We start from the raw sequence: 10733 nt of genomic DNA on the forward strand, positions 1-10733 counted from the left end.
GTGCATGGGAGTTTGAGTGATCTATTTCTGCATAATATTGTGCTGCAGGATTTGTGGTCCAACAGGAGAAAGCAACAGATCTTGTTTTGACCATTTTTATTGGATGTACCAGGTGAGGAAGAGATGGCTTGGAATGTGTTGATGAGCTGTGAAACAGCAAACCCTCAGTTAGTGTTAACACACAACTCTGCTATGCTGGTCAGATTTCAGTAATCATGCTCAGTCTGTGCTCATATTTATTACTGGACAAGGAATTATTTGGGGTTTTATTCATTGATTTAATCCTCCCAGCTTTACTTCACTAGAGTTGCTAGCATTTTAACAGGAAATAAAGTTATTCTTTTAAATTGTCCTGGAATCACAGAGGATAAAGTAGTGCTACAAATGCAGACCTGGACAAGTCCTGCCTTTAAAAAGTTTTGGGGCCAGGTATCACTAACCACATCATACAGTGTTTTTTTGTTTTTTCTTAGTTTTAATGCACTGTTGTGAAAGGTAAGTTGATTGATATCTCATTTTATCTCCAAATTTAATTACACTAAAACAATGATATAAGGAAATGCACCCTGCTTGAAAAGCTTTAAGAAACACTGTAAAAGCCTTGCCTAAATTTTTATGGAAGATTAATTAGCAGTAAGCCATGTATTTTAAAGGGAAATGGTATTTGTGAGTCAGGGATTGGGAAAGGGAGAAAATTCTTGTTTTAGTGCATTATTTATACTTGTAGTATTTGTGCCTAATTTAAAGAAAAAGGGCTGATTTTCTCTTTTAGAAAGTGACTAAAAGTAAATGGCACACACTCACTAAACCCCTAATCTGTACAACTTCAAAGTCTGGAAAAGTTTTTACATAGGATCTGACTCCTCTCAGTTTAGACTTACTTGTCTTTCTAATCTGAAAACTTCCTTTTTTTTTTTTTTTTTTGTTTTGTTTTTTCATTTGTCATTTTCTGCGCTTGCAAACCTGCTGACTGGTGAATTTTGGGGACAGGTTGTGGTTTCAGTGAGGCATTTGGCATCTTGTTGATCAAGGTGCTTGCCTCCTTTCTCCATCCCCAGAACAAAGCAGTATTCAGCTGAAGTGAATGTCTTGGTTGGTACTTCAGTTCATGTGCAGGTTTTCTTCAAACTCCTTTTATAGTACAGGAGTACTGGCAGTAGAGTCACAGGAATCACAGCAGAGTTCATACATCTGATGAAAGCAATAACCAATTTTTGATCATGGTCTGTTGATTTAACACTTTCTAGCTGTGTTTCAGAGAATTTTGGGGGAACAGAGGTTGACTTCTGCTTGCAGATCTCATAATTTTAAGCAATAACCTGTAGAAAATAAACCTTTAGTATTCCTATTCTGCTTAGTAGGGAGGCTCATGGAAACATGTTGAAGATTTGAATAAAGGGTTGAGTGACATTTCTTTTTCATTTGATTTTAGTTTTACACCATCAAAAGGAGACATTTACCACTTTTCTTCTTCAGCCTTTTCTCTTTCTCATCTTTGTGCTAGATGCTACAAGTAGAATAGTTTCCAGATAAATGCAGTGGATTCCCTAATGTATTAGTATTTAAATGTAGGAGTGAAAAACAGATTTAGCTAGTTGAATATTGTACTTGATCAGGGAAACTCTTTCAGGAGAAAGTGCCAAAAAAACCCAACCCCAAAGTGAGTAATTGTTAGAGTGAATTTTTCCTGCAAGGATGACAGTGGGGATTTTTTTAAGACAGACTTCTGGTTTTGGAGGCGTGACTAAAATGGCCTGGAAATAGTTGACAATTGGGAATCTCTTCACAAAACCAATGGTTGATGTAATCTTCCATTGAAAGGACCCGCATTAAGAAGGAACACTTCAAAAATAAAAAATGTTCTAGTTATAAAAGAGTGTCCTTGGGGAAAGTAAAGTTAATCTCTCCTAAGGAGCTGTGTGACACACAAGTTTCATCTTTCTAAAAATCTTGTCTGTGATTGTTGAATAGGTGTGGACAGTGTTTCCTGTCACTGTAGTCTACTTTTCAGGAAGTAATTTTACAAAGGTTATGAACTTTGAGTCGGTGGTTTTTGTTTTCTGGTGAAATTTGGTGTGATTGCAAGTCTGAATGAGATGAAGAATTGCTGTGAGAGTTATGGCTGAATGCCAAGTTGGGAAGATTTGCTGTGTATAATAAAGCCTCTATTCTGGCCTTATTATCAAGCAGTGCAAGATAGCCCAGGAGCCCAGTCCTCAGGGAGACAGGGTGCCCAATAGCTAGGCTAGCTCGAGGCCCCTTAGCAAGCTTGGTGATTATCAGCTCTTTAGTGATTGCAAGCTCGCTTAGGATCTCAGCTCTTGCTTGCTCAGGTAGGGTGCCCTTGGCTTGAGGCTGCAGCAGACATGAGAGAGGAGAAGGAGAGGTCCTGGCGTTCCACAACCATGTTTATTGGGGCAGTCTGTGAAGGCTCCCAGTGACAGCTCCTCTTCTGGTGAATGGGCTAAAGTAGGCCCTTTCATAGAGTTAAGGGGAATCCAAACTTGACCAATAGTAAGAGTTAAGTAACATAGCCTGTAGGGTTACAGAGATAAGCTATGGGGCAGGGGTCAGGGAGACAGGAACTTATATTGCTGTCTCAGTAGTTCCTATTGTTCGATCCTCCATGGGGCCTTAGCAAGGTCCATGGGGTTTACTACAAAGGTTGATCAATAAAGGGTAAGGATTAAGGTTGGATGTAATACACATTAAGATGGTGTGCTGTGTTTACAGAGGAAATAGTTCAATTTTTGCAAGATTTCTGGGTGAACTTCAACAACTTCTTTTTGTCAAGGAATAATCTGTCTTCAGGAGGTCCAGCATATATTTACAAGGATGATTAGTCCTGTTTACTCATGTTTTCCTTTTACATCCAAATGGACTTTTTAAAGCTGTCTCCATAGTGAAGTGTTGCCAAAACTTCAGTTACCAACTTCCTCTTAGTACAATGTGCACCAAACCTGCTAAAAGTGTTTTTGGTATACCCACAAAATAATATAAGTGTTAACCTCTGCTAGTTTTGGTTCACACTTCTCTTTAGGTGCAGAGCTGTAGAGACCAATACAAACGCACTGCTGATGAGGCACAAATCTGTTAGGGAAAGCCAAATGGAGGTGTCCTGCAAAGAGGAAATCAAATCAGAGCATCCTGGTCACCTTAATAGGAAAAAGTGCTTTGTTGTGGCTGGAAAGAAACGGAGGTCTGTCAATTACTCTGGGTAGCTCAAATTAGAACGATGTTTGTTTTTATTTTGGAATGAGAAGTGAAATGAAGTGAAAGCCCAAAGGCAAAAGATTTCTGATTTTCAGTATTATTATTTTGCAGTGGAAAAGAGGCTGGTACGTACACTGGCAACAAGCCAGGTTGTTGCCAAACTGTTCTCAGGGTCTGGATTTAAGAAATGTATGATAAAATGCAAGTTGAGATTGCCCTACTGGGTCAAAAGGCCAGTGTCAGGTTATAACCATACAGGATGCTAACAGCCCACAAAGAAAGAACCCGTGTGTTGCCTTTGTGAGAGCTGTGATAGTGCACATGCTAAGCAGATGGCCTAGATTTGTCACTAGATAGGGACAAAAGGTGTTAAGGTACCTTCCTCGGTGCTGGCTGGCTCCCAGCTGTGTGCAGGCATTGCTATGACGTTGTTCCTGTTCTCTCAAAGTTCTATTTCTTGATTCCATTTTGCCTTTGCTCACTTTTCCTGCTTGCTTCAGACTGGTTGTGTGGAATTTACTGAGGAACAACGGGGGCTTGCCCACACTGGTTTGTTTTTCCCACTGTCCTGTCCAAGGCCAGTATGGTATTCCTGTACTTCCTTGCACCACTCTTAGGACCCACAGCACAAATGTTTGGCAGGTTCCACACATCAGCCTACTGTGACTGCATATTTTGATCCTGGGTCCTGCTAGGTTTATTTGATGGTTTTATCTTTTGATCCTGGTGCTGGAAGAGGTGGTGAGTCTTCCTGTCTACCTGTGCTATGACACTCAAAATTAGGTGGATCGTTGTCCACAAGAATTACCTCTTTTCTAACCTTTCTTTACTTCTGTCCTACTGAATTGCTGAACAAAAGAACAGAAATTTGTGTTTGTTGCCCTTGTTTGAGCCCTGTGAAGCTCTGCTGTCCTTTGGAAATGAGGGGACACCATCCCTTTCCCTTCTTTACAACAAACAATTCCAAGTTGCCATTTGCTTTATTTTTGAGTGAGAGTTTTAAGGGATACCCCTCTGAAATAATGAATACAAATGCAAATTTATCTGTGATTACCAGGGTAAGTTTCCATACTAGTGACCTGGCAAGATGCCAATTTGAACGTAAAGCTGGAGAGAAAATATATTTTGCTAGTAAAATCCTCTGTGTCAGTGGGATTCAGAGCTAAGGACTGTTCCTGGTTCTTTAACTTTTACTCATGATGAAAATAGTTTTATTAACATAGATGGGGGAGAGCCATCGTTGGTCCTAATGCAAATGCTGTAGTAGACAAGCTGAATTTCTTACATGTCTGTAATGCCTTGTTACTACTAAAAAGGACAGTTGTAGGGAGTTTACATCTGTTCCTATTAGGCACAGCAGTTCAGTATCTCCATTCAAAAACACTCAACACAAGCGTTTCATGTATAGAAAAATTATGTTCAGTTGATTTGGTGCAAGAACATCAGTACATGGATCAGAGCTAAATTTTACACCCTACCCAAGGTCTCAGTGTAATATGTGTGAGACATAATGAAATTTATGCAGTATGGTGTGAGCATATTTCATAATTCAAATCCTCTGGTGATTTTAGAAGTCCCTGCCCCTAGAGCTGCTCGTCTGCCCCAGCCACATCATGACCCTGTAGCCGAGCGAGCCCCGGGCGTGCGTCACCCTCCCTCCTGCAGCTTGGTTTTCTCAGAAAGGAAATGCATTGCGTGGGCTGCAGAGGAGATTGGGTGCTCTGCCTCGCCTCTGATCTGGACGATTGGGGTAGCTCCCAGCCTCAGTGGAGAAATGAGACAGGACAGCGTGTGTGGTTCTCCCCTCTGGCGCTTACAGAGCGTCACGAAAGGCTGCGGAAAATCCATGGATCTTGGTAGAAGCAAGTTTTTCCAAAGTTGTGTTGGAATGGGGAGGGAAAGTTTCTGCAGTACTCAGCAGAGTATTAAATTCCAAACTGGTGGAGACTTCTTGGGTGGCAGAATTGCAAGAGGTGTGAAATACTTCAGACCTAGAACATGTTTTCTGTCAAAATGCATGCGCTGTTATTTTTATTCACATTATAATAATGCCCAGCTATGATGAGTGAAATCCAAATCCCATCTGTTTACTGTATGAATACAGAAGGACAGAAGCTGCTGTCACGTTACATTGAACACACCGCTGAGCAGTTGTGGGTAATAATAATTCTTAGAAGACTTGAGTTCAGCAGGATTAAGGTGTAAAGTCTTGCACATCAAGGTTTCCTGGAGTTTGGGAAAGGTGCTTCTACACTTCTGCAGCTCTGGAGGCTGTTTACAGCAAGGCAAGACTGAACAGCACAGCAGCAGAAAGAATATGACTGATGTTCACACTTGCTCTTCTGAAGCAATGGAATGTACTCTGAGAAAAGTGGCCTGAAGTTTCCAAATACCATAAAACCATTTGGTGTGTGACCTCATCATGCCTATTACTATTTACTTATGCTCACTAGTATTAAAAAGTGCAGGAAATAGAAACTTTAATCATGTAGTTAGAGGTTTCATAAGGGACCACAGTGATCTGATTATACTCCTCCTTGGTTTCTGCAATCTTAATAGAATAGGAGATGTCTATTAAACCACAGAGTACAAGATTTAAATTACACAATTGCGATGTGTATTAGATGATTTTCTGCTTCAATAGCCAGATACGAAGGTTAGTAGAACCTATTGTGGAAAGCGAGGTTGAAATTATGGTGCTGGGTTCTCTCTTGGTCTCTGGACTTTCTTCATGACAAATTTGGCAATGGAAGCAAAACCGATGGAGAAATTTGCTGGGGTATTGGTCTTCCCACCATTATTCAAATTACTGTACTTTTCATTTTCCATATCTCGCTGAAGGAAAGATTGACAGTGATTTATTGGTGGCAAGTGCATCACAGCAGCCTCAGTCATATATTCCATAATGAAATGCATGAGAGAGTAAGCGCTTGGTCCCCTCGCGCTGTCCAGATCCCGTTTTAAAACTTTTAGTAATACAAAGGGTTTGATATCAGTGAGCGGGAGCCAAGAAGTCCCTGAATGTGTCATTTTATGCCTGTTGGATTTCAGAGTTTTTAAGAAAAGCATCTTTTGGATTTGGCATATCGGAAGTACAGCATGTGAGAAAGGCTGGCTTCCAGGAGGTAGGGTGGGGACCAGCAAATGTGTGATAGGTGAGAAATTCCATTCTAACCACAGAAAACACCAGTTGTGGAACCAAGTATGAAAATTACTGTGGTTTATTCTACTGTAATCACCTAGGTATGCTGCTGGCCATGGAATGACATTCACATCCAAATGCCATGGTCTTGCTTTGTGAAAGGGGAGAGACAAAGGTGGGAGAGGAGGATTTGATGGACCAAAAAAACACATATGAAAACAGATAACTAAATGCACCTTCCACCTGTGGACAAAGGAAAAGTGAAGGATTTCAATCTGCTGGAGGATGTAGCCCGTGAATATCACAGAATCATGGAATTCCCTCAGTTACAAGGGACCCATCGGGATCAATTCTAACTCCTGGCCCTGCACAGGACATTCCCAGGAGTCACACTGTGTACCTGAGAGCATTGTCCAAACACTGCTTGAGCTCTGTGAGGCTTGGTGCTGTGACCACGTCCCTAGGGAGCCTCGCCCAGTGACCAACAACCCTCTGGGGGAAGGAACTTTTCCTGATGCCCAACCTAACCCTCCTTGGTTCACTTTGTGCCATTTCTTCAAGTCCTGTCCCTGGTCATGAGAGGGAAGGAATCCAGCACTTTCCCCTTGTGAGGACGCTCAAGACCCCCATGAGGTGTTCCCTCAGTCACCTCAAATATCTTGGACACTTGAGGATTTCCTGTAGGGAAATAGAGAATTTCCTTCACTTCAGCTGCTCAATGCATGAAACTGCTACTGTGCATTATCACAATAATGATAAAAGGACTTTTCAGTGTATTTTTTTTTTTTTTCAGATTTAGGCTACAGAAAGAGAAGTGAACATGCAATTTTGTTATTATTTTGATTCTAGAAAACTGCTTTTATATTTGTGCTAAATTTATATAATTACTTCTTATTGGAAAACACTCTTATTTTTTGGGCCTTTAATGACCAATCTGACACAAGCCATTTGTTTCTAAATTGAGGTGTAAAGATTTGAGCAGATATTGAAATAAAGTACCAGGCTTTTGTCACTGGTCCTAATCCTTGCTTTCCAGAAGCCTTTTCTGGTAATTAGCTTTCCATGCAAAATAGGAGGCTTTGATCAGTGCCCCAGACAAAGCTCTTGTTATTTCCAGAAGGAAATGAAACATTATTACTGAGAAGCATCTCCTATTCAAAGGATTTTCAGATTGTTTTGATGTAATACGATTTTTATTTCACATTTTGATATGAAGTTACCATTAAATTTTGAATCTTGCTGTTTTAAAGACATTTAATGCTGATGGTTCTTCCTGATCCTGTCAGGATGGAGTAACTGGTTATGAAGTATAAGAATTAGCCATTGTTAGCATGAGCATCTGAAAACTGAAGCTTATTAATAGAATTATATGTGGTTTTGGTCATCTTTTTTCCTTTTCTGGTGATATGTTTTTTGTTTTGGATTTTTAAGTTGGTAAAACACTTCATGGCTGAAAATTACTTCCCCTGATGGCAGAGGCAAATTATAATACCTTTTGTAAAGGGGAGATGTTATCAACTGATAATATTAGACATCAAAATCTCTTAAAAATACTAAGGATTTAAGAAAATAAGAACGTGTACTGCTGAATTAACTGACCAACTGTTTCCTAAAACAAAGAAGTAGAGGCAAGAAGAATATCTAATGGATAGAAGGAAGAATTTTTTGGGAAGATATCACTTCTTAGGATGCCAATGCCTAAGCATGGCAAGAAGATTTTCTGATTTTTTAAGTCCAAGAATCCATTTCCCATTTATTTAGGAGGTGTGAAAATGAACCACTGAGTTTTATTAAGTCCTACTACACCTCTTCTCTTCCATTTTTGAAGGTGTAATAGCAAAATTGTTACTTCTGCCAAAAACCTCAGAAGTGTCTAGAAGTGATCAAAAGTCACATTGCAACGATTGTGATCTGGATTTACATGGAAAAGGACTCAGCTGATGTGGAAAACAGAGTAGTAAAAGATGTACAGATTTTCCTGAGATATGTAGGGACATCAGTACAAAAGGTTGTGGTAGATTGTTTGTTGGTTTATTCCCAAACGAAAAATGTCACTCCTTAGAAAACACTTAGAAAACCTTCTTGAGCGAGGCTTAAAAATTTAGGAGGAGTTCCCTGCCTTTCCCCTCTTTAAGCTTACTCTTGGGCTATGTTGCTAGATTCATGGAAGAGCCCAGTTATGTTGAGAAATTCTAGCTGATAAAGCACAGGGTAGAGGAAATGTAGAAATTTGGATCAGATTTCAGCTGGAGTTTTCCCAGCTTGAATCTTTCAGCACTTAAGACTGAGTGCATTTGTCTGTGAAATAGGAGATCATGACTTATCTCATGCTATTCAATGGCTACTGTTTCAGGAGGCTTTTTAGAGACTGGATATGCATATGGGTGGTGTGTAATGAAGGTAGCTCTAGTACAAGGGAAGTTTTTTTGGGGTTTTGGTTTGGTTTTTTCCACATTTATTATCCTTTGAGCAACCTGGTCAGATGGAAGGTGTCCCTACCCATGGCAAGGAGGTTGAAACTAGATGATCTTTAAGTGCCTTCCAACCCAAAACATTCTATGACTCTGTTCCTTGACTTAAAAATCTATCTAAAATTCTGCTTCATTTCATATACTTATTATTGCAAATGTTTTCTTCCAAAACTGATCTCCCAGTGTCTCACAATCTTAATGTGCAAAGGCTGTGTGATTGAGACACATTTCTCTTACAGCATGAGAAACAATAGCAATTCTGACCCTATTACCTAACTTTTTAAACAAACAAACAAACAAAAAGTTAGGATACAGAATACCTCTTGTGGTTTGGGTTATAATTTCATGATTAATGAATGTGATTCATAGGTAGAACATAGGGGTTTCCCCCTGTGCTATGTAGTAGATCCTTGCTTGTGGTAATTTAGGGTTTTCCCTCTCCTGGTTTTTTAGCTGGGTGATAGGATCTTAATTCTTCTTGTTCTCCTAGATGACTGTATATTAGTTTCTTCTTTTCTGCCCAGTCTTGATTGGTTTTTGTAGGATTACCTACAAAGTAAGTGGTAAAGTGTGACCTTCAGCAGGGCTGTGGTTCAGAGGCTCCCATGTTGTCATTCTCTCACACTGCCTCCCCCGTGCCTGGGGAAGGTGCTGACTCTGCTTTAATCTTCATGAGTAAATGAGAGTGAAATTTCACTGCTGCATTTTGCAGGAACTTGGTGCCTCCTTCTGAATAATCCACTGTTAATCCTGATCTCACAGAAACCAAGAACTGATTTGCATTGATGAATTTCTTCATTTTGATGTACAGCTTTGGAACACTTACCTTATACGTCTGTCTCCTGATTTTGGCTCATTTTTTTCCCTCTCAATGGAATTGGTGATAAAATAATGCACTTTGGCTTAATAATAGTAGGAATGATGACATGTAGTTCTGAAAAAACACACTCATCTCCAGAGTATCTCTCCATTCCAAAAGTAATTTTATTACTTTATTCCAATTTACTCCTGCATTGCCATGTGGCCTAAATGATTTTTCCCTAATGCTGGTTTCTATATCCATGTAAAATTTTACAAGTTTTGTAAAAGTATCCATGTAAAAGTTTACAAGCTCTTTGTCTGGTATCTATGAGAATCTATACAATCAGGTTCTACATTCAGAAAAACTGGGGGAATATTTTCTGAGACATTTTGTATTTTATGATCTATCCCATGGAGCAGTATTATTACTGCCTCCAGAATTCATTGCTATGTGTGGCTAAACAAAAATGTCAAAAGGTTCCACTTAAGTGCCCCAGGAAAAAACAGAGTGTGTGGGAGAGAAATTTCTGATGTTAACAGGAAGCACAAATATTCAGCAGAAATATTAGCAGAAGCACTGCTAATAACTCTACAGATGTACATATGTTCATTTTCTCACTCATTTTATCCCCAAGGATTATTAGTATATTTATGGGAAATCAAATTAAAATAATTAAATAATAATAATAAGGAAAATAATTGAATAATATTAAAATTATTTTAGCCGCCTAATTTAATAAGTAAGCTGGAAATTACATAAGTGAAAAGAAATAATTACTTTTTTTTCTGTTGGCCAAACAGCTGATAGGAGGAATATCAACCAGTCCTATAGCCATGTAGCTTAGCCAATGTTAAAAAAGGAGTTGTGTTCACTCTTGGACAACTCCAATACTAATATTTTTCTGACGTTTGTGCTGTAAATGGAATTTCTTCTTCTTTATATTCTGCAATAATTGCCAACTCCTGCATAGCAATGTTAATTGGACAATTAGTAGTAGTTTTCCACGTGTAAAATTTGGACACAAAGATCCAAGTATTCATTTTAAATCTGTGTGTCTGGACATTCTCTGCAAATCAGTAGAAACAGAGACAGGAAAAAACCAAAC

The sequence above is a fragment of the Agelaius tricolor genome, unplaced genomic scaffold, assembly GCF_023055355.1.
Source record: "Agelaius tricolor isolate 1412-34295 unplaced genomic scaffold, bAgeTri1.0.p SCAF_34, whole genome shotgun sequence".
Taxonomy (NCBI): Eukaryota; Metazoa; Chordata; class Aves; order Passeriformes; family Icteridae; genus Agelaius; species Agelaius tricolor.